This window comes from Centruroides sculpturatus, unplaced genomic scaffold (assembly GCF_000671375.1).
Source record: "Centruroides sculpturatus isolate CEXI.00-Female unplaced genomic scaffold, Cexi_2.0 scaffold12, whole genome shotgun sequence".
Taxonomy (NCBI): domain Eukaryota; kingdom Metazoa; phylum Arthropoda; class Arachnida; order Scorpiones; family Buthidae; genus Centruroides; species Centruroides sculpturatus.
This window is the reverse complement of record NW_019384438.1, coordinates 427,269-453,464: the sequence shown is the minus strand read 5'-3', so window position 1 is coordinate 453,464 and position 26,196 is coordinate 427,269. Positions and strand designations below refer to the sequence as shown.

The window sequence follows — 26,196 nt, the reverse complement described above, 5'->3', positions numbered from 1 at the left end:
GCGTTGAATTTTCATCGATGTTAAGCCTAACAAAAATTTTTTAAAATAATAATCGTCGCTATTGTATCGTTAAAAATTAGAAAATTAAGCTTCGTTTAAATACTGGCTCCCTTTCATGGTCGAATGAGTGTTGCCAGCTAAAACACGTAAAAATAATATTAAAGTAGCCAAGACATAGCCAAATATTGTAGTGCCACATCACTAGCGGACATTTGAAATTTGCCGACTAGGATGGTCGGTTAACCGAGGGGTCGGTTGATCGGGGGGGGGGAGGGCGGATAATCGAGGTTCTACTGTAATTGTGTCATGTAATTTTATTTTATTTTAAATTAAAAGATTTGCAACCAAGCATTGTGATGATGTCACAATAAATAATTTCTCACTATGTAATTAAATCTTTTTAAATTAAATAATTAAACATGTACCATCATCATAAATAAATTTAATCACATTAATTACACATAAATGCAAACAAAAATCATATATTATAACAATATAAAATATTCATGGCAGTATAATATAAAATGCAGAAAATGCAAAAATATATCTTCTACAGTTTTGTTTTATGTTCTCTGAAAACAGTTAATACTTACTTTCTGTAGGCATAAGTTTTAATAAGACTGCAAGCCGAACGTCATCTTTGTTCTCTGGTACTAATGGAATGTCAAGGGAATATTTAGTTTGGAGTGACTTATCGATTTCTTCTGCAGCCTTCAATTCCTTTTTCTTTTCCTAAATGAATGTTTTTTTATGATTACCAAATACATTTTAATTTCCAACAAGTATTATATATTCAAAATCAATTGTCAATCAATCAAATTTATAGCAAAAACAATTGGCTTATAACATCATTCTAAATTTAGAATACTTCCCACTTTTACAAAGAAATTTCCAGGAAAAAAGAAAAAAGAATTATAATAATAAGAACCATTTTAAGTATAATTAATTATACTTAAAATGAGATTATACTGTATTTTTAATAATTTATTAAAAATACAGTATAATATCATTTTAATAGATTGCTTGGGCCAAAAATCATCTATTGTTCTGAGGATTTGTTATATTGTGAACAACGGATTTCCCAACCACACAGGAAAATATCTGCTATTTAACCCCCTTCATATAAGAAACACTTGTACTTAAAATGATTCAGTCTCTTGAAATTTCTATTCCTTAGAAACACATAGGTTACAAGATTGTATAACATAATGGACATGTGTGTGACAAAGCTGACAGAAACTATAAATATTGTAAGCACAAAAAGAGAGAAATTACATATGATCATTAGGACTTCACTTGACTTTGATTCTTTAAAAATTTTTTCATTGTTTATCTTGATTTTTTGATGTTGCTTTTCTGTTTATTGAATACAACAACTGCTTGATATTAGTAATGTCATGAACACTACAGCCTGTTTGTTTATGCTGAAAGGTTTTCAGCATAAACAAACAGGAGGGTTTTCATGACTTGGAAAGACTCAATGGCCTCACTAAATTTCAGCACTACACTTGGACTAGTGTCAGACAGGCATGCCAGAAGGTTTTTATTAAAAGTGCTACGTTTCAGAATCAAAAAGTACCACATTATTAAAAATGTAAAAAGAAGGGCTAAGAAAACATTGATAATAAAAAAAATTTTCTATGTATTTACATTCTAGAATGTTGCTTCCTGGTCATTTTCTTTCTTATAAGTTTTTCTCCTTCATCATTTTAATTAAACTTTGAGGTGGGTCCCTTTTGTGCAATTGGTTTCTTTGGGTAAACTTTTAGAGTATAAAAGTGCATGTATAGTGTCAGTTTTCATCATAGAACGATTCTTCATCTTTATACTATTTAATAGAGAGAATATGCTTTTGGCACAAGCAGAAGAATGAGGCAGTGAAAAAAGGCTGAATATCACTTTTGACAATAAAGGATATCTGTATTCATCTCCACATTTTTCTTTTGAAATTGCAAATCAGAAATTTTCAAGCTCTGTTTCAGTAAACCAAGCTATATCTTGTAGTGTAATTTCTCTCTACTCTTTGCTTAAATTTTCAAAAACTTCTGGTATAATGTTAGGAAATATCAGAGCAAGGGGAATAATTAAGCAAGGTTTTCCTTCATTGACATCTGCAGGACTGCTTCAAGCAGCTGTAGATTTGTGAATATATTATGTGTTAAGAACTGGTCTAATATCTCTTTGATCAGTTTCACATAAAAATTTAATGTTGCAAATCGGAATTCATTAAGCTGTTTATCAGTTATTTTGAAGACATTTTCAATATAAATAGTTTCTACTTTGGCTCCATGATAAATATAATTTAGATGAAGATAAACTGATGATTTACTAATATTGATCTTGATCAGATCCTGATTCTTAATTACTTTTTTCTTGGCAAAGTAACCAAGGACAACTTTAACAGTGATCTCAGTTAAATGCCTTAGTTTGTGTATTCTAAAGCTCTGAGCTTGAAGTACTACTTTACTTCACCACTTTCCAATATTCACGATCCAATATTCTCTTCACCACTTCAAGCAACAACCATCTATAGACTATTTATCGTAACTTGGCACCTACTGTAAATAAAGATTTTGACATATTAATCTACCGGAGCTTTTCATTGATCAAATCACAATCGGAAGTGGCTCAACACGTGTTGACCAGTTAAGCCCCTTTCTCTGCACGTGTTAAAGTAGGTCAGAGTTATCACAATTTAAAAATTACCGAGATAATACTGTACTTAGAAAAGTTATTATAGCCTACTTTAACATTTTTACGTAGCCGTTTAAATTAGTTCCATTGTTTAATTAATTAAATCTAGTTTGTCAAAAATTATTATTAAATATACATTTTTTATCTTGAGGCAATGAAATAACTTAATTGGATCTCATTATTTTGGAAAAAGGTATAGACAAAAGTTGTAGGGTGTCGAAAGGTACCTCTCTGCCATTCCAGTAATAAAAAGTATGGTTTCCCATTAGAAAAAGCTTACAATTTAAACCTTAAAATAATCTTGACCTTTGACCTAGACAATTAGATCAAAGGTATATCCGGTTGTGAAATTTCCCACTCTTTCCATTGCCAGGGTCAAAAATATGTGTTCCCATTGAAAAAACAAACTTGACCTTCAAATGACCTTGAAGATCAGGTCATGGTCACATCTGAGATCACCAATTGAGTACCCCCCTACAACTTTCGTCTATACCTTTTTCCAAAATAATGAGATCCAATTAAGTTATTTCATTGTCTCAAGATAATAATATACAGGGTGCATTTTTTGAGACTTACAGAAAACATATTTATAATTTTGCAGCTGAACATACTTCAGAATTTTTATCTACACAACTATTTTATTAAATAGATATAAAACAAAACACAAAAATTTTTCCTTAAAATCATATGCAAACCTCTACCTCTAAAGGAAAACNGCAGAGCTTTTGAACAAATTTCAAAGAAACATGTTGCAATGTGTTAAGATTTTGTGATCATCATTGAATAGCATCATCTTTTGCTTCATAAGAGTTGGAAGGCATTGAGACATGGAAGATACAAATTTATGCAGTCTGATCCAGCTAAACTTGCATGATTGCACTTGCATGATTCATTTATGAAAGGTTTTTTTCCCTTGGACAGCTTGTAATTGCATCATTAATTTCATGCATTATAGTTAAGGAAACTTTGACAAACTGGGACAAGGAAGGGGGAGTAAAAATTTTTAGTGTAAACTTACTTTATTAATCATCTGTATCAGAAGATAGTTGTTCAAAGTAATCATTTATATCGCTTTTGTCACTACTTGTGTTAGAGTGAATAATCAGTTTTTCTACAACAGTTTCCGAAATCTCATCAAGTTCCCACATTCGTTGTTCTTCTTTTTCTATATGTTTGATACATTTTCTCCATTGTTCTTCAGTTATTTGTTCAATAGCTTTATTCATTAAAATTCGCACATCCAACAGTTTGAATGTTGTGTTGTGATGTGCAATGTAACCTTTCATATCTACCCATATCAATTCAATAGGATTTAAATCACAATGATATGAAGGTAAACATAACAGATTGATACCTATTTCTTTGACCATTTTGTCAACAATATATTTATCAAATTTATGTTTTATTTTTTAACAATATCCAAAAGTTCTATTTTCAACATTTTGCCTTTATGACGAACCCTATTTTTTCCAAGAAATTATGTCAGCTTTTTTCCAAATACAATTTGGAATCTTCTCAATTTTAACTGAGTTATATGGAGCATTATTGTCCATGACAACAAAAGCATTACTTTCTAATTTTTATAATATTTTTTCAAACCATTTTTTTAAAATTATTGCTATCCATTTCTTCGTGGTAATCTTTTGTTGACTTTGATTCAAATTCATATAGACCACCATTAAGAAAACCTGTATTGCTGCCTATATGAACAAGAACTATTCATTTTCCCTTTCCAAAAGGATTTTTCAATCCAGTAGATCATCCAAACATTTGCAATATGACATAATTGAACAGTCCTTCCATACTTTATTCTTGGTATGGCACACATTAATCTGTTTCGTCCAAATAGTAAATCTTACAGCCTAAAGAATGCATTTCTCTTATTTTTTGTAGATATTGTCTTCGCCATAAAATGATATCGTCTCTTTCAATTAATCTACTATTTCTGTTTTGGTTCGTATATTTAAAATTAAGTAATTTTAACAAATTATATATTATAGATCGAGTAAAGTCTGGTAAATCTGGATCCTCATTAACAGCCTGTAATACTTTATCTACAGTAGGTAATTCATTTAAAAAATAAAAATTGTGTACTTTACCTCTAATGGCAAATTTTGTGAATTCATCATATTTGTCAACAAGTTGAGTATGCTTACGGGTTTTTGAAGGAGTTATTACTTTACCATTAGTAAAATATTCTTTACAAATTCTGTAAATGCTCTGTTCTGATATCCCTGCTGTCTTTGCTACCATTTTCACTATATCCTTCACACAGACTTCTGGATTCGTTTCAGTTAAAGAATTAAACAAATTTAATCCTATTTGTTTATCCAAGCACCTCAGCAATTTTCCTCACCAATGTTTAATCATATTTACATTCAAGTTTTCCATTTTTGTAATTCAAACACACAGTTTGAAATAATGATAGTTATTATAATGAATGCGCACAAAACATTGTTGTGCGCATGACCGGAAAAAGTTTATTTCTAATGATTCAGAATGTGCAAATATTCATTAAAATAACAACTTAACAAATATGAAATAATTACATTTATAATCATTTCTAAGTGACTAGTATTTCATTAATGATTTTATAAACAACGAAGAAGTATTTTTTGTGAAAGAATGAGATGCAATGCGATTTTTAATTGATGGAGGTGGATTTAAACCAATAAACAAAGGGAGGTATGTCTTAGTTTGTTTACAATAGGTGCCAACTTATGATAAATAGACTATAGTACAACTAATGTGCAAAATTTTGCATGGATCTGTATTAGTAAAGACTTGAAACTCCTTAAACTTAGCCAAACACTTTGGACTGTTTGAAAGATATGAATGAATATTTCAAGCTAACTCTTCTAACTGATTTGGCAAAAATGAACAAGCCTTTGATGCACATAAATGCATTGAATGACATACACAACATTGCACAAAAAGTGATGGATTTTGTTTTGTTACATCAGTTCTATTTACTCAGTGATATCTTTTCTCATTCATTTATTGAAGATATTGATAATAACTCAATACATCTATCAACAAAGCTTGTTTTTCAATTTCTATTTCTTTATAAATTTTCTGATATAGAGTTATGCTTAATGCATATGAAATGAACTTGAGGCATAGTACAAAACGAGAAATTCCACTCTTTAAACATGTAAAACATATAATGACAACATGACAAATATAGTAGAAACCTAAATTTTAGATTTATCAATAAAAGAAATAATTTTAATATAAAATACTAAGGAATGTTCTAAAATACTATGTAAAACTTAAAACTCTATTATACAAAATGAAATCTTTTCACATTTGGTTTAATCAAATCAAACCAAAACCAAAACTAAACTTTTCAAGTACTCTATAAATAAAGGNATGACATATCATCTTATCATCTCTCCTATAGGACACTAAGATGAACTAACCCAACAGCCAACTTTGGTTGTGCTGACCATAACAAGTATCGCAAATAGCATTCATTGCAACACTTAATTTCTTAAGTTAAAAGTCAAGTATATACCTCAGTGAAAAAAGTTACACACCCAGATAGGATTAGCCAATTACTGCAAAAAAGCCTACAGCTTCATCTCAAACATGTATGTAAATGATTACAGTTGTGGTCCAATTTTATGCCAGTTAATACCACTAGAATTCCTTAAAATTGCTACCCCAGTATACTATGAGAAGGCTTATAGATTTAATCATATATTGCTTTTTAACAAAAATTTTAAATAATAAAAATTAAATATTAATTTTTATTTTAGTAATATACTTTTTATCTAAACTGTAACTGTGTTTTTGACATATTAGAATAAAATGTTTTTAAAATTACACCAATGTGAAAAAAGTTATTGCTTTTGACCTTAATGTAACAAGTTACTTAAATAACGCATTAGAATTATATATCAAATGATGATTTTCCTGCATTATGTCAGGATTTTTTGAAATTTCAGCATATACAATATGTCACATATAAGGATTGTTTATTAAAAAACTTGTGTATTCTTAGCAAATACTTTGATATTTTGCATTAAAAGAATGCTTTAACTTATCAGTTTAGTGTTGCATGGCAAATTGTATAGTAGATCTACTTACTTATATGTAAAATTTAATTTAAATTTTTCAAACTATTAATATATAATAATAATTATTAATTGGTTCATAATTTATGGTTTTATTTTGTGTGCAATAATTTTTGGGAAAATTTTGGTGCTGAAAATATTCAACATGCCTTTTCATAAGTTGCATTGTACCACATTACTTCTTGCTGCCTGCAGGCAGCTACACTTGATCTACCCTGTGATCAACAAGGCAGCCAAGGACAAATTCCCTGACTTTTTGACAATTTTTGTCAAATTCCCTGACTTTCCATGACTTTTTCTGAACACTAATGAAAATCCCTGACTTTTCAGATGTGTAGGAACCCTGTATATATACAGTAGACCCCTATAAAACGGGTTCATATAATTCAAATTCATATATAACGACGAAAAAATTGCAACCGTATTCGTATAAACACGCTAAAAGAGACTTGTATAATTCGGTAAAACGTCATCGCCGACTCATGTTGCAACAGGATTGGTCGAATCTAGACCAATAGCAGATATTGCACAAACTACTGAGTTTAAACAAGCAGCGGACCTACTAAAAACCATTTATTATTTAGCGTCCATAAAAATTATATTTATATTAATGATGTTTCCAAAATTCAGCAAATTTTTTGCAGGAAAAGAATTTATCAGGAAACACATGCCCCCCTCGTACGATGCGCCGCTCCGCAACGAAAACAAGCTTAAGCAATGGCGTTGTCAAATGGTGCACACTCAGTAAGTAATCCTACAATTTTTTGTTTATAGCATAGTTTATATGGATTATTCCCAAAAAATTATATGTGTTTTGGAAATGTTGAGTCAAATTAGTCTAGAATCGATTAATTTTATGGAAGAAAACCTTTCAAACAGCCGCAGTCCGTAAACTGCATATGTGTCGGGCTGTGATTGACTCATGTATTTAAGGACTCGTAAAACACGAATTTCATAAAGAACGGAACGTATCTACCGTGTTATAGGGGGGTCGACCTTATGTATATATCTAGCTATAATTAAGTATAATACAAGTGTATATAAGCTGTTTATTTGTGTCTCTCCCATTTTGTTCACATGGGGAACTACAATATATTAGTAAATTAAAAAATGACTTAAAAGTATGAAAATAAGTAGTATAGTTATCAAATTAATTTTGTACAAATATAAAAAAAAATTTTTTTTTAAATATATTTAAAATGCTAAATAAAATTAGAATTTTTCAAATTCAACTGCATTCAAAATGTTAATAGAACTTCCATTACTAAAAATTTCTAATATAGAATTGTGTTCCCTGAATGAGTTTGTTACAAATATTATGTCATTACCTTCTGGAGCAACTTGATCATTATTTTTTGGATCCCATCTTCTTTCTTGTCGTCTTGCACCACTTAAAATGACATAGTCCAAATTCTGAAAAGTGAAGAAAAAATGTATAAATAAACATTGACATTTCACGCACAACTTCATTCAAAATAAAATTGTGATAATACATTACAATGTATGTAAAAAACAAAAAATTTTAATTCACATAACAACCAGTGTTAAAAAATATAGATATAGTTGATTATTGGGATGGTTCATTTTTGAATCTTTAAGGGGTGAAAGAATTGTTTATGAATACATACTCCCTTGGGCTTCTTTTATCTTGATAAGGAGCTGAGTGCATGTGGTTAATTTAGTTAATCACATCAGCATTATTATCATCTATTAAATATTTACATTTATTAAAAATTCTTGATTACAAATTAAGAAAAAAAGATGACATATCATCTTATCATCTCTCCTATAGGACACTAAGATGAACTAACCCAACAGCCAACTTTGGTTGTGCTGACCATAACAAGTATCGCAAATAGCATTCATTGCAACACTTAATTTCTTAAGTTAAAAGTCAAGTATATACCTCAGTGAAAAAAGTTACACACCCAGATAGGATTAGCCAATTACTGCAAAAAAGCCTACAGCTTCATCTCAAACATGTATGTAAATGATTATAGTTGTGGTCCAATTTTATGCCAGTTAATACCACTAGAATTCCTTAAAATTGCTACCCCAGTATACTATGAGAAGGCTTATAGAGGTTCACTGTGTTCATATTTTCAGTGTAAGTGTTGTTTGAAGATCTTCAAACATCAGGCATGCTTGTACGATGCAGTCACAAACTTTGTTTTTAACTCTTTCTGCCTTGTGAACACTAAGACATCCTCTTATAAGAAGGGAAGCGTATTATGGGTTTGGCTAGGTCCACAATGGGTAGCCGGGTGGTGACGGACAGAAACTGACATATCCAGATGGACCATCCCCAAAAAATTCCTGGGGATTTTTCTACCTGTCCAGATTCAATCTTGGGTTCCCCAGAGTGGTAGGTTGCCACCTTGACTGCTCGGCCATCCAGCCAGTCACAAACATTATGAACAACTGACAAGGTTTGACAAAAGTTGCATCTTTAGGCTGAGGAGTGCAAATTAGTTGTTTCACAACCACCGACAATCTAGGCCATTTTGACTCAATTGTGAGTAGATACATCAAGTCATATGTATGCAGTAGACAGTCTTTGGATACCCAGACAAATCACCAGAAAAGACATTTATCTAACTGTGAGATAATCATAAACAGTGGCAACAGCACCTTTGTTCACCATCCAGAGACATGTGGAAGTTTTGTTATGGGCCTATCTCTTCCCATACCATTGGCAGGCAATTAGCAGAGGTAAATTTCATGCATTATAGTTAAGGAAACTTTGACAAACTGGGACAAGGAAGGGGGAGTAAAAATTTCAGGAAAACTGTGAACATAATTTATGGACAGCCCCCTATGGCTAGATAATTGTAGATGAAATTATTCCTGAAAGTAAAATCATTTGATTGTCACATTTATTAGCTTAATTAACTATGACAAGATTATTTAACATTCCACATGTCTAAAAATTGTACAAAACATATAAAATTTCTATTCAGTAAAAAAACTGCTAGAAGTACAGTACAGAGGATCCAAGAGGTAAAAAACTGCTTATCTGCACAATGATGCAGACTCTTTCTGTCTTAAAAGATCACAGTGAAATTTTTGTCAGCTCTCAATTTCTTAAATAGTTTCTTTTAGCTTTTTCAATCTTAAAGTATTTTACTGTTGAATTTTATAGACTATTACTACTAATAATAATCATATTTCAAATAATTTATGAAATACAATTGTTTTTACAGATTACATAACAGAAATTGAGATTTAAAAAAAATGAGAATTATTAATACTGATAATTCATATTGTGTTAATTTTAATTTAAATAAACAAAAAAGTAAACAAATTTATTGAAGAATATTGTCTTTATTATCTATAAATAATCAATATTGGAAATATTTTAGAAGCTACAGAATAGATTGTCATGCTTCAGAACTATTGTTATTAATAATGAGACAGTGAACTCCTGTTTTCATTACATTGCAAACAATAGAATCAGAGATCTGTAACGGTGAAAAATAACTGAAGAGAATTGGTGCTGAAAAACATCTAAAATGAATATGTTAGACCTACATATTTTTTTTTTGTAATGATCATTTTTGAGTTCATGATGACTTAATAAAATATTAATTAAAAGCATATTTTATTTTAATCATTTTCAGTGATAGATGATTTATTTTTATATTTTAACATTTTGAATTTGGATAGATGTACAGTACATTCAACTATGACTTAAATTTTTTAATACACTGAGAGAAAATTCTTTTGTCTAAAGGTTTGTGAAGAGAGATGTGTTTATAAAAAGCATACTGTTTATTTAGTATACTGTATTTAGATTATGATAATTTTTATCGATAATGTTCTCAGAAAAGATAAGGTCTTATAAGCATGAGAACATTTTGAAATTGAATGATTTTTATGCTGTGTAAGTCAGCTTTTATTATATTTTTATGAATTTCAAATTTTTAAATGAACAATCTTTACACATGAATGAAACTAGATGAAATGGACTGATTATTTTATTTTTAATATAGCATTGAAGACTTTTCTTACACTGAAGAAACAAATGAATACAGGTNAAATAATTTATGAAATACAATTAATTTTTCATAGTCCATATTCAATTATTTATGATTTACTTACAAAACATTATAAAATTAGTTTTTGATATGCTTCACTATAATGCTTTACAAATTAAATTGTTTTGAGTTATTTCAATTTAAAACATTGTAATTAAGAAATAAAATATTTTTTGTAATTTCATATGTTCAAAAAAATTCTCTAAACTGTGAAATTATACTTACATCAAATTTAAATATGGTACTTACTTTTGGATCTGTTTGTATTTCAAAATGATTATCACAAAGATGACATTTCATTCTAAATTTGTATATTGGTGTTGAATAATACATTCCAACTTTTGATTTTTCAGCATTATATCTGACACCCATTCCAATATGATTTTGGCAACCTTCACACCAAATATTGTAAGGCATTTCAAACCTGCAAAATAACAGAAACCATTTAATACTTTATAGCTTTTGTAATCAAACAGTATATTATATTTATTTTTGGTCTTCAACAATTACAAACAAAAAAATTATGCTAAATACAAACATTTTCATTATTGAAAAAGCCATATTTTTATATTTTTGTTGTATAGTAATTCATTTTCTAACATTTTTACTATTTTATTTTTTTCTATTTAATTAACATATAACTTTGATTTCAAATGACTACTATAAGAAATTTTGATATGTAAAACCATAATCCATTTTGCAGTCTGTCTTCAATATGTTAAGCCCTATTTCTCACCATCTAACTACCCCATTTGGGCCAGGCCAAACCCATGATCTTAAAAAGTCCTCTTAGTGCCTACATGATAAAAATTAAAAAAAAAAAATTAGCAATGATATCAAAAAAATAAAATAAAACTGTGTTGGAATATTACACAAAAGACTGATTAATAAAATTTACATTGATTATGTAAATTTTATTAATCAGTCTTTACGAAGTTCAAATTTTGTAAAGTTTTATTTGATTAATAAAACTTTACAAAATTTGAACTTCATAAATGATTATTATTATAATTTTTAAAAATATTTCTCCATCTCTTCTTCCAGCCCATGCCATTATGAATTCATCCATATGGTGAGAAATAGATCCAACACATCCATGACAGATTGCCCATGAAAGTTTCCTGAGATTCTAAGCCAAACTTAACCTAAGTTCCCACAGAAGCAGGTTGATGTCTTTACCATCTCAGCCATTCAGCTGTCTTCAAAAATTATTATAGAAATAATTAAAAATGTTACTTTATATCTTATTATGTTGATATTATCATTAAAAAACCCATATGCATAATACAGTGAAACATCAATCTATCATTCCCACATCTATCTTTTTTCCTGATTCCAAATAAGGACCCCATATATATATTGTGCTAATTTTAATGCTAATTCATTCCTACATCATTCATTTTCCTGCAATGTTCATTCTGTATTTTAACTGAAAGAAAAATGTTATCCTGCATCAATCATTCTATCCACAATAGAGGGTGCTAAATTAAAGCACATCATATTTAAAAGTTAAACCCTAACATTTGTGTACGAAATTAAACCATTTCTTCAAATAGTCCCTCTTAATATACTGTATTTATCTAATATGATAAAATACAGTACTGTATTATAATATTGTAATCATATCAAAAAAGACAGATTATTGTCTTCTCCTGGATAATGTTTGCAACTATTTCTGCAGCAATTAAATGTATATTATTTTATTACACATATTGGGTGAATTTTCTAGTAAAACTACTTAAAGCTGCTTTGTTAAAAGACAGTTAAGCTATTTCTGCTTTTAGTTAGCCACTGCAGCACTACTGGAGTGAGGTTCAGAGTGCTGAAAACAGAAGTTAAGATGGCTGCCAACATAAATTATATGCATATTACATACTTGAAATGAAGATTGTGACATACAAAAATGTATTTTGAACTGGTTACAGGAAAAATTACAAATGTGCTTTTCTACACAAACTTCTATTCCAACATAGATGTCTTTGGATTTATTAATAATGGTAAATGCACACATTAAATTATTGTTGTTTACCACATTAGTAATTGCCTTTTCACACAATATCAAATTTTTCTGATCAGCTGCTTCCAATATGTCAATACATTAGGTTTTCCTAACAAAAGAAAATATTATAAATTACAGTCGCCTTAACAATTTTTTTAAAGTGTAGAATAAATACACATCTGTGCACAAGTGTCATATTATTTAGTATCACTGGAAAATATATGTTACATACAAGATAAACAATAAAAACATTGATATCATAAATTTTCCTGCATCAGTCATTTTTCCCAAGTCCTGCCAAAAACAATAGATTGAGGTTTCACTGTAATTTTCTTTATGCTATTTAAAAAATAAAAATATATAAATTTACAGGCATACCTGTAAATCATCTCTTAATTTTTAAAACCCAAACTTCATAGAATGTATATTTCTAAATTCAATTTTTTTCAATCAAAATTTAAGTAAACAAATTTATAATTACAACCCAGCTTGCAATGAATTTTATTCACCAATAAAAAAATAATTCCTAGTTCAATGCACAGATGTTTATTTTTGTAGTTAAAAGTAATTTATTATAAGAAAAGAAATCACACAAACAAATCAGAAGCTCAGATTTCAGGAAAATATTTTGTTATTAAAATATGTAATTCATAATCTGCAGAGCTTTTGAACAAATTTCAAAGAAACATGTTGCAATGTGTTAAGATTTTGTGATCATCATTGAATAGCATCATCTTTTGCTTCATAAGAGTTGGAAGGCATTGAGACATGGAAGATACAAATTTATGCAGTCTGATCCAGCTAAACTTGCATGATTGCACTTGCATGATTCATTTATGAAAGGTTTTTTTCCCTTGGACAGCTTGTAATTGCATCATTTGATATCATTACACTGTCATTTGATATCATTACACTTTCAGATAATGAGATATTAAAGTATTTCCTTGCCAACTTTGTCAAATCTTCTGCGAGAACTTGCTTGTTTTGGGAAATATAGTGTCAAAAGGACCATGTTTAGTTGTCTAGAACTGAGAGGAAGTTTTCTTCCTAAAGCTTTTACTGGACAAATGTTTCCCCCATTCTCGAAAATATTTTATGATTCTTGGACTGTAGACAGATATCAGCACATCCTGCATAATGCTACTTTGAGAGACTCCTTCTTTATACAGGTAGCCCTCAGTTTACGCCGGCTCAATTTACACTGATTCACAATAATGCCACTGCGCAATTCGCCATTTTGCGATGTAATTCCTCGATTTTCCCTATGCCAGACTGATTTTCAATTCAGTGTTCACGTATTTACTGAGCCACGACATTGTACATTCATTAAAACAAAGATTTTTTTGAATATATTTATTTTTTCTGTTTAACATTATTGGGTATGTATACATTTGCATTAAATTAATATTAAAATACTAAATGTTTAGATTCCTACGAGTCAAGTTATTAAACTTAATAGTCCAATAAATGTCATCTGAATCCAGAGTGCTAATGAATGCAAATAGTTCGTATCCCATATCAGTTCGTTCAGGAAAACACCTTATGACGCAGTAGCACTTCTGGTGATCACAAATTATCGTTAGTGAGACAAAACCTACTTCTTGTTGGCCAGACAATATCTAACTCTCTTTAGTGAGATGAAACCAACTTTAATTTTTCTGCCCAAACTGACCTTATATATACACTACAGTGGCCAGCCAATCAGCATCTCCAATTGTCTGTAGCTCTATTTCGCTTTAGTGTATCCTTTCAACTATGGAAAGTTTGACGGATGAACTTTGTCAGTTAGATAATGATTGGGAGCGAAGTGCAAATGTAAAAAGGAGCATTATCGCATCCATTCAATCATATTCCGAAATTATGAATGAAAGAAAACAAAAATCTAAACAGTTACGATCGGAAACTTTTTTCCGAAAAATGTAAGAGATCCAAAACTTTGAAATATAATTTGTTTTTCTAAAGATTTTTTAATAAAAACATTTCATTTTATTTTATCATAAAATACATTTTTAAAAATTAAATTTATAATATATGTATTTTGTATTATATTGCATTAATAAACAAAATTATTTGCTTATTTTTCACTTATGTAGAACCTAACCCTATATCTCACTGTAAATATGGGTTCATTTTACGCTGATTCGATTTGTGCTGGCTTTTGTAGGAACGGAACTGCGGCATAAATAAAGGGCTACCTGTACTACTGGATAATAATTTTCCTGATTGGTTCCAGTAACGTCTTAGCTCTTGCCATTTTTAACAGATATTAATGTGAACCACTAGAGGTGACTTGCCATTTATATGCTAGATCAGGGCTTCTTAAACTTATTTTATTCACGACCCCATTTATGATTGTGATTTTTTCGCACCCCCCCAATATATATATATATATATATATATATATAAAATAAAGATATATACAAATTTGCAAAAACAATAATGGTGTACTACTACCACAGTTCACTCTTGTTTTACAATGGAACAGAGACAACTGAATACACTGAAAATGACAACACTACACTAGTTCACACTACAATCAGTGTTGCTAAATCATTGTCTCGTTGCACCAGAAGTAACACAAAGAGCAACTCACGAAACCTATGACACAAAGCGTGCCATTTTCAAACTCTCACAAATTATTTTCAATATTTTGCATTAAATTCTCGCGACCCCAAATGGGGTCACACCCCATAGTTTAAGAAGCCCTGTGCTAGATGTAAGACTTAAAAAAAAACTATCAGAAATTGCAGAAATTTTCCAAAAATCCTTTATGAATAAACTTCATTGTAATGTGTTGTCAAGCAGTTGAAAGATCTGCATATTATATTTTAGCTATGTATTCCAAACTAATGAAATCCAAGGTTTAAGTTATTGAAATAAACTTGTTTATTTACAAAACAAATTATTTATAGCACTTGGTTCAATATTTACACAAATTCACACAAAAATAACCTTGAAACAGCCAAAAAAGTTTACTAATTATAACATTTTTTAACATCTTTAATGTTCTTCTTCCTTTAGAATACTAAATGGAATGCCAATTCAAATTTAACATCTGAGTGTTAAGATATTATCTTAACATTTTAGTTCACATCTATTAAAGCCTTTCACACACTGGATATTGCATCACTGTCTTTATAATTTGCTGTTTGCCCTCTCAAAGATGTTTTGTATATTTGCCACACTTCTGTGTATCTTATTATGTTTTTACTTTGCACTTTTTGGATTATTTTAGTCTGATCCCAGTCTACTGAGACTGACTCCAGGTCAAACATCACATAAGCTAGGATTACCAAATGTCCTACTTTGGGAGGACATGTCCTACAATTTGACCTTCAGTCCTTTGTCCTCTCTTCTTTGAACAGAAATAGCAAATGTCCTACTTTTGTAGGTGATCCACGTGTCACTTGTAAGGTAGATGGGTGAATATAGTCTCGCACATCCACCTGTCCACATAGACATATTTCTGTTCAGACTTTCTCCTACTGCGTGCTCCGAACATTTTTTTCACAGTTATGTAACTGTAACCCTTGTATATATTTCTGTAAAATGAATGCATGACAATGACCGTAGAACTCCTTCGTAGTCTGGTATCATTCCTCCGGCATGACGACGACACTACTTATTGATGTAATCGGTGACCGACTTAACTGACTTTCTCCTCAAGAGGTACGGCTCAGTGGCCTCAGATTCCACTGTAAAATGACATGTTCAGCTGCAAGTGAAGTGCAGAAGTAAGCTAAAATTTAATTTTTTTATTCCTGTCACTTGTTAAAACTTTAATTCAAAATATTTATTGTCTTAGAATCAGAATGAGTAGTAAGCAAAAATGTAAATTNACAAACGTTTTCAACCTGATTAACAGGCCATCCTCAGGTCTAAAAAATGAAAATGGAACAGATTTTCATTTTTTAGACCTGAGGATGGCCTGTTAATCAGGTTGAAAACGTTTGTGTTTAAAATTATATAAAATTTAATTTTAAAATATTTGTAGATGAAAATTTTGCAAACTTTGAGCAAGGTTTTGAAAAATTCATTCTATAATAAATGAACAAGACATTTTGGGATATTAAACGATTTAATATCTCAAAATGTCAGTAACATGTTCCCAAGTAAAAGTAAACATAACACCAAAATCAGATATGACACAATAACATTATTTTACTTATTCTTGCTTTTCCTAAAAGAGTTCTTTTGTATTAAAGTTATTTAAAATTAGCTACAATCATTTTTTAAAATTCATATTACTTAAATTATGAGAAATTTAACAAAAATTCTTGACTATTTCAAATTATTGTTTCTTAAAATTGGTTAAAATCAAAACCACAACATTCTTTTTTTATAGTCCTGTACATTGAAAGTTGCACACAACTACATTTTTCTTTCATTTGACTATTTGAAATGTACTGTACTTTGAGTTTTGGTTGAAGAAGCACAAAATGCACATCAAATATCCAAGTCCACTTCAGTCTTTGGATTAAAATTTCATTATTATTATTATTATTATTATTATGTTGGGTTTAGTGGGTTACTCAGTTCACACTGGTGTCTGTGTACTATGCCAGACCAGAGTCAAGGCATAGCAACCAAAAACAAAAATTAAATAAGTGTGTCAGTGTCTGTATTCAGGAATTTCCTAACAATGTGGCATGTATTCAATATAGTGGCCTTCTGTAGTGTGATGTATGTATTTCTACTCAATTGTAATGTTCTCAGGCTTTTGTGTAGTGTGTGTGGTATCACACCTGTACAGGAGAGAATGACAGGTACAATAAGCACCCTATCCATCCTCCACAGATGCTTTATTTCCTGGGCAAGTTCTGTGTACTTGCTCATTTTTTCAGTGCATGTGTTTTGTACATTGTGAGTGTTTGGAATGGCTATGTCTATAATGTATGTGATTTTATTGTGTTTGTCAATGAGTGTGATGTCTGGTCTGTTGTGGTAAATTGTTTTATCTGTGATTATGGCTCTGTTGTAGTACATTTTGTGCATGTTGTTTTCCAATACTGTCTGTGGAATATACTTGTAATACAGTTCAAGAATGTTTAATACAGTAGAGCGTCGTTTATCCAAATCAATTGGGGACTGGGGTTGTTCGGATAACTTCTTTTTTGGATAACCAATTATGTACGGAAAAATATATTAATTTATCCCGTGTTGAAATTTTTCTCCGTTGCGTGTCGCTTCGCGTTGAATTTTCATCAATATTAAGCCTAACGAAGACTATTGTATCGTTAAAAATTATTTTTTTATTTTGTACAAACAAAATAAATATATTGAAAAATATAAAAACAATAAAAAAATATACTTCAGAAGTTAATTTAGTATCAAAAACATAAAATATTTGAGTAGCCGAAGACATAGCCAAAGATACAGCGCCACAGCACTGGCGAAAATTAAAATTTGTCGACTGGAATTCCTTCGGATAACCGACGTTTTGGATAACCGACCTTCGGATAAACGACGTTCTACTGTAATTTGTTTTTGTTTGCAAGCACTCGATGTATTATATTTACTACTTGATTATGTCTATGTAAATAATCTGTCTGTGCCAAGAGCTTGCAACCAGAAGTGATGTGTTGTATAGTTTATTATTATTATTGTTTTCTCTAATTAAAAAAAGTAGGCAGAAAAAATTTATCAATATTTGAAAACTTAACATCTTTTAAAGATGGAAATTTTAAGTAAAGAATTGCCTTTTATATAAAAAGGATATTATGGTTCCTGAACTAATTTTAAGAATCAAAAAGTCAGGTAGATACTTCATAAGTATGGTTCTGAATACTCCACATTCTTGACTTAATTAATGCACCTTAACAATGGTGGCATTTAAATAACGCAAATGTTTGTGTTATTTAAATGTCACTATTGTTATAGGTGAATTAATTAAGCTGATTAACTACAGTTACTAGATCATCCTTCCAAGTTCTTGTCTATGATTATATAATCATAGACAAGAACTTGTAATAGATATTTATTATTTATATAGAATTTATTAAATAAATTATATCAATGTAAATTTCATAGCTGAAGTGTTTGATAACAAAGTGAAAATTTTGTTTTTTTTAATATTTATAATATTGATAGCATACTGTTAAATGAATTTTGTTAATTATAACGTAAAATCTTAGTAATGTACCATTTTAAATCTTCTCGATTAAAATCTCTTCAAGTTAATTATTTACAAATATTTTAACTTCAACTTCGCCTGACAGCCTTTTACGATTTTCTTAATCTGTACTTTAACGAGTATTTTTACCGATAGAGGCGCTTTTCGAATTCTGGATCAATTCACTGCTCTCTATAATCAAACTAGAAAAGAAAAATATATAAGTAGATATTTTAAAATTAAATTATAAAAAAATATTAAGAANCTCAAAAAATATAAAATAAAGATATATACAAATTTGCAAAAACAATAATGGTGTACTACTACCACAGTTCACTCTTGTTTTACAATGGAACAGAGACAACTGAATACACTGAAAATGACAACACTACACTAGTTCACACTACAATCAGTGTTGCTAAATCATTGTCTCGTTGCACCAGAAGTAACACAAAGAGCAACTCACGAAACCTATGACACAAAGCGTGCCATTTTCAAACTCTCACAAATTATTTTCAATATTTTGCATTAAATTCTCGCGACCCCAAATGGGGTCACACCCCATAGTTTAAGAAGCCCTGTGCTAGATGTAAGACTTAAAAAAAAACTATCAGAAATTGCAGAAATTTTCCAAAAATCCTTTATGAATAAACTTCATTGTAATGTGTTGTCAAGCAGTTGAAAGATCTGCATATTATATTTTAGCTATGTATTCCAAACTAATGAAATCCAAGGTTTAAGTTATTGAAATAAACTTGTTTATTTACAAAACAAATTATTTATAGCACTTGGTTCAATATTTACACAAATTCACACAAAAATAACCTTGAAACAGCCAAAAAAGTTTACTAATTATAACATTTTTTAACATCTTTAATGTTCTTCTTCCTTTAGAATACTAAATGGAATGCCAATTCAAATTTAACATCTGAGTGTTAAGATATTATCTTAACATTTTAGTTCACATCTATTAAAGCCTTTCACACACTGGATATTGCATCACTGTCTTTATAATTTGCTGTTTGCCCTCTCAAAGATGTTTTGTATATTTGCCACACTTCTGTGTATCTTATTATGTTTTTACTTTGCACTTTTTGGATTATTTTAGTCTGATCCCAGTCTACTGAGACTGACTCCAGGTCAAACATCACATAAGCTAGGATTACCAAATGTCCTACTTTGGGAGGACATGTCCTACAATTTGACCTTCAGTCCTTTGTCCTCTCTTCTTTGAACAGAAATAGCAAATGTCCTACTTTTGTAGGTGATCCACGTGTCACTTGTAAGGTAGATGGGTGAATATAGTCTCGCACATCCACCTGTCCACATAGACATATTTCTGTTCAGACTTTCTCCTACTGCGTGCTCCGAACATTTTTTTCACAGTTATGTAACTGTAACCCTTGTATATATTTCTGTAAAATGAATGCATGACAATGACCGTAGAACTCCTTCGTAGTCTGGTATCATTCCTCCGGCATGACGACGACACTACTTATTGATGTAATCGGTGACCGACTTAACTGACTTTCTCCTCAAGAGGTACGGCTCAGTGGCCTCAGATTCCACTGTAAAATGACATGTTCAGCTGCAAGTGAAGTGCAGAAGTAAGCTAAAATTTAATTTTTTTATTCCTGTCACTTGTTAAAACTTTAATTCAAAATATTTATTGTCTTAGAATCAGAATGAGTAGTAAGCAAAAATGTAAATTTAATGAAACACTTCAAAAAAGTTTTAAAATCTTTAAAGCTACTAAAAAAAAATGAAGCATTTTGTCCAATTTGTAACTACACTCTGAATATTGTTTATAAAAAGAAGACATCATTAGAGCAACATATAAAAACAGATCGTCATAAGAAAAATATTACATCGACTGGAAGTAATGTTCAGATTGAGAAATTTATTGCACCACACAATTCCAAATTAGAGGAGAGCAATCTTCTTAATAGCTGCTACTGAATTAACATTAGCTTACCATACAGCCATACATCATTTCAACTTTAAATCTGTAGATTGCATAAATAAATTGAATTCCAAAATTTTCAATGACTTGATGGTAGCAACCCAAATTTCCTCTGCCAGAACCAAGACAGAAGCTTTGATTAAAGGTGTTTTGGCACCCTATTCATTAGAAAATACGTTAGAAGAGTTAGAAAATTTTCCATTCATAGGAATTGCAACTGATGGTAGCAATCACAAAAATGCAAAGAAATTTCCAGTTATACAATAGAGCGTCATTTATCCGAAAGCTGGTCAACCGAAATGTTGGTTAACTGAAAGCGTTCCAGTTGGCAAATTTAAATTTCCGCTAGTGCTGTGGCGTTGCAACATTTGGCTATATCTTGGGCTACTCCAATATTTTTTTGTTGGTGTGTGTGTTTTAGCTGGCAGCACTAGCACTTTTGTGTGGTGTTTTTCTGAGGACTGTGTGTTGTGCAGAATCAAATGTTTTTGATACTAGATTAACTTCTAAAGTATAATTTTTTTTTTGTTTTTATTAGTGTTGCAACGAATAGTATATTCGGCCTCAGGCCGAATAGCCGAATATTCGACCAGGAGCATGGCCAAATGGCCAAATAGCCGAATATTCAGCCTGATTAAAGCACGTATGAAAATTGGCACGCAAACCGCATTATGGCAAGGACCCTGCTCTCTACTGGCCCACTGACACTACGCTTCGCCAATCACGTTAATTCTTGACAGTTCAGACAAGAGTGTCATGGCAGTATGTGATAAATGATGATATCAAATATGGATAACAATGAAATGACCTACACGTGTAAATAATGGAAGAACAGAGAAGGACCACCAAAGCGAAAATGTGAAAATAAATATGAAATTGAGTTGATAACATAGTCAAACAAGTTGATTATGTTATCAACTCAATAAGCTGCCTCGAACAAGTTGAGGCAGCTTATTGGCGCGAAATTCGCAGCCGTGAATGCCAAACAATTGTTGTCATATACTTCGAAAAGCTAAATGCTTGTAAGAAAGTCACTTAGCATGTATGGGTGAAAGCCTGGGGTTGTTTGGGCTACCAAGCTGTTTCAAATCTGTGAAATCATAACTGTGACTTATACCGACATCCTATCTGTCTCTTTTCTCCGTTATCACCTGGCTATGAGTCACGTAATTGTAAAATAGGAAATCTATGATGGAAAAGTGACGAATCGAAAGTATCGTGAGGTCGTATTATGATGTATGCATAAGCATACGTGGACTAGAGCGATAGAGGAAAGAGAAAGGGAAGAGCAAAGACGAGCACTTAAAAAAAAGGATAGGCAGGGTCAGACTTTCAGATGTGTGATGATTCTTGAACGAATAGGTGTGTATATGTGCTGATCTTGGTAATTATAAATTGTGAATACAAGTGACTAACATTATGTTCTTTTTTATTTTGTGCATGTTATAAGTTATAAATAAATATAAACAAACAACACTATCCTGATAACATTAAATCTAAATACCAAAATGATTAATTTACTGTGTTTTTGTTATTTCTTACTCCTGTTTTTAGGTATTCGGTATTCGGCCTAATAGTGATTAAATATTCGGTATTCGGCTGAATAGCGAAAAATAAGCTGAATACTGAATATTCGTTACATCACTAGTTTTTATATTTTTCAATATTTTTTGATACATTAATAATTTCGATACAATAATTTGTAACGATACAATAGCCACAATTATTATTATAAAAATTTACGTTAGGCTTAACATTGACGAAAATTCAATGTGAAGCAACATGCAACAGAGAAAAATTTCAACATGGGATAGGTTAATATATTTTTTCGTACATAATCGGTTATCCGAACAACCTCAGTCCCCAATTGATTCGGATAAACAATGCTCTACTGTAATTCATTATTTTAATCACAAAACTATTGGAATTGAACATAAACTTGTCCAGGTGACATCAGTCTCAAACAAAAAAGCAGCTATCATCAAGGACTTGTTAACAAATACACTGAGAAAAATTAATTGTTCACAAAAATGTGTTGCTTTTGGGGAAGACAACTGCAACACAAATTTTGGGTCATGTGGACATGTTGGAAAAAATAATGTGTTTCATTGCTAAGACAAGATATTATGCATTTAGAAGGTAACAGATGTACAGTGCATATTGTAAATAATTGTATTCAACATGCTGTAGATTCTTTACCCATTGATATTGAGAGCATTCTTGTAAAGATTTCTAAACACTTCTCTATTTATACTGTCTGGGTTGAAAAGTTAAAAGAAATTTGTTCTTTTGTTGAAGTTGAATATAAGCAAATTCTTAGTCATTCCAAGACCTGTTGGTTATCCTTATATCCAGTAATTGCATGAGTAATAGAAATGTATGAGTCATTAAAAAGTTATTTTTTATCTATTGAGAAGCCTTCAGTTATGCTTAAATCATTCTTTGAAAACTCATTAAATGAAGCATATCTTATGTTTGCACATTCATTGTCCTACAGTTTTCACCAAAGTCTTTTAAAAATGGAAAAAGAATCTAATTGTATTATAGAAACAATGTCTATTTTGGAAGAAGTTTCTGATATTTTAAAAGTTAGGTTAGAAACAAATTTTCTCCCATTGACAGTGAATAAAATTCTAAAGAAAAATGCAGAATTGGAAAAAAAATTCCAAAATGTAAAAAGAAATTGCTTGATTATGTATAAAACTAGACTGGAATACTTAAATCATTGGACTGTTCAATTTTTGCCAATCAAAGTTTTTAATTGGATGTCATAAAAATCTCTGTCTGGGAGGATGCTATGGAAAGTACTGAATATCTAAATGAAAGGAATATTGTAGTCAACAATTCAAAGTATGTAAATTAGTATAGTTCTTTGGAAAATCATTTAAATGAAAAGTCAGTAAGTGAAAAATGGCTTGGTTTTTTTAGGAAATAGACAATCTAGAATTACATTCTGAATTGCTTAAAATTTTGCCAATACATTTTTTTCAATTCCTGCACACAATGCCACCACTGAAAGAGTATTTAGTCTGGTGGAATCTCAGTGGACAGATGAACAAAACAGAATGGCAAGTGAAACGGTAAAAAGTCCGGTTATGGTGAAATTCAACTTTAACAATCGTAATTGTTTAGAATTTTATGATGAAATCTTAAGAAACAAACAACTGCTAAACAGAGTCAGCACATCAGAAAAATACGATTTCATGCAGCAACCTTAATTAAAACAAACAATTAAGTATGTGTTTCATTGGCATTTGTATTTGTAAAGATTCAATAAAAAATACTTTTTTTTTTTTTACAAAAATTTTTGTGTCCTCCTATGTGTCCTACTTTTTGACTTTTTCCTACAGGAATTGTCCTACTTTCACATCTGGTTATTTGGTAACCCTACATAAGCTGCTAATAAGGTAAAAGAGTTAGTCTTCCAGATGCTGTCCTTGTGTTCTTTAATCATCTATATTAATAACTGAGAATAATCTTTTCAAAAATTTGAATAAAATTATAAATAAATGTGAAAAATTTTATTTATACATACATGATAAAATTAAAACATGTCTATTTGTTTTGTTTATAGTGAAATATTTATCATCATCATTAAATATATCTAAATTAATATTACAAATTATCATTAATTATTAAACTAAAACTTTTAATAATTATAAAGTCATCAATGTTACCTAATGATAAGAATTCCCATGTGTAATTTTCTAGCTCTTTCTCGCAAGGCATGAGTTCCTTGAAATTTGTTGATGCCTCCTTTCTCTGGTCTCCATTCCGGAGGATAATATTTGTTAACAGCTTTTCTTTCTGCCTATTAATTTAAAATAAAAAATATTTTTTAAATTTAGAAATTTTAAATTTTAAAACTGAAAACAGAAATTTTAAGAACTTCACAAGGTTACCCAATTAAAGTAACCTAATTGGAGTAATCTGATGAAAGTCTTTCAAGATGACTGAAAATGTTAGTTAGTTGCAAAAATGATTTGCTATGCTGGAATTTTAACACATGAATTTAGTTAATAGTTTATCCAGTTTTATTACACTCAAGAAAAAAAATCATTCCACTATAAATTTTTCAATAAAAATGAACATAGCAATAATGTATTAATTACTTTCTACTTGTATTTATTGTTTAAATCTATTTATTGGTTAATGAACTTATTTAAAGTACTGAACTCTACATAGTTTATTTGTAGAAATTATTCTATTTGAACTAAGAAATTTGATTAATTTTAATATATACCAATACATTTTATTTTTAAATGAATAGAAATAAACTTTAAACCAATAGAATTTATTTAAAAGTTTTCAAGTGTTTGTTTTTAAATATTTTTTCTCTTTTTAGCAAAATTTAAATCCTGAAAATGATTGTTTAAGACAGGGGTCACCAAAGTGGTTGATATCGACCCCCAGGGGTCAATGCGGCCAGGGGGTCGATTGAGGGGTCGATGCGGCTAAGGGATCACAACCTTTTTTTTTTTCTTTTTTTCTTAGACAGAGACCACAACGTCTTTTTTTTTCGCTCATACACATACACTTGTAATAAAACTTTATGGTGGGGGTCAATGTGAGGCTTTGGAAAGTGATTGGGGGTCGACGGTTAAAAAAAGTTTGGCGACCCCTGGTTTAAGATAATGAAAGCATTTGTTTTTATATTAGTTCTGCAGGTTTGAAAGTTTATCCCTTTTCCATTACTGAAGTAACCCATTTTTGCTCAAGTTTTTTATTTGACTTTTATTTGTTAAAATATATGTTTTTAAATGTCTTGAATTATTATACACCAGCAGGTAAGTCTGGCATTATCCAGGCAAAAAAATAAGAACAAACATTAACTCTCTCTCTCCTCTGGAGGGGGATTTCAAAACATCCCTTCTTAGTGTACAATACATTTTAATGATGTACAGTAAACTAACTGTGTACGAAATTTCAACATTCAACTCCTAACTTTTTGTGTGCTCTAAACTTATTATTATTATCAACCCATCATAATTATAAGTTAATTTAAAATATTTAATATATAGAATAATGCTTCATATAAAATTTAATAACATTAAAAGTGCTCAGCAAGTAAACACATAAATTAAAACACCTTAATTTGTTGCTGAGAAATATATTTTAAACACAAACGTTTTCAACCTGATTAACAGGCCATCCTCAGGTCTAAAAAATGAAAATGGAACAGATTTTCATTTTTTAGACCTGAGGATGGCCTGTTAATCAGGTTGAAAACGTTTGTGTTTAAAATATATTTCTCAGCAACAAATTAAGGTGTTTTAATTTATGTGTTTACTTGCTGAGCACTTTTAATGTTA

At 30.2% G+C, this 26,196-nt stretch overlaps 1 pseudogene; it reads right to left on the bottom strand.

The window, feature by feature from the left end:
• Window positions 1-26,196, bottom strand: part of LOC111620048 — a 48,000-nt pseudogene that overhangs the window by 6,753 nt on the left and 15,051 nt on the right.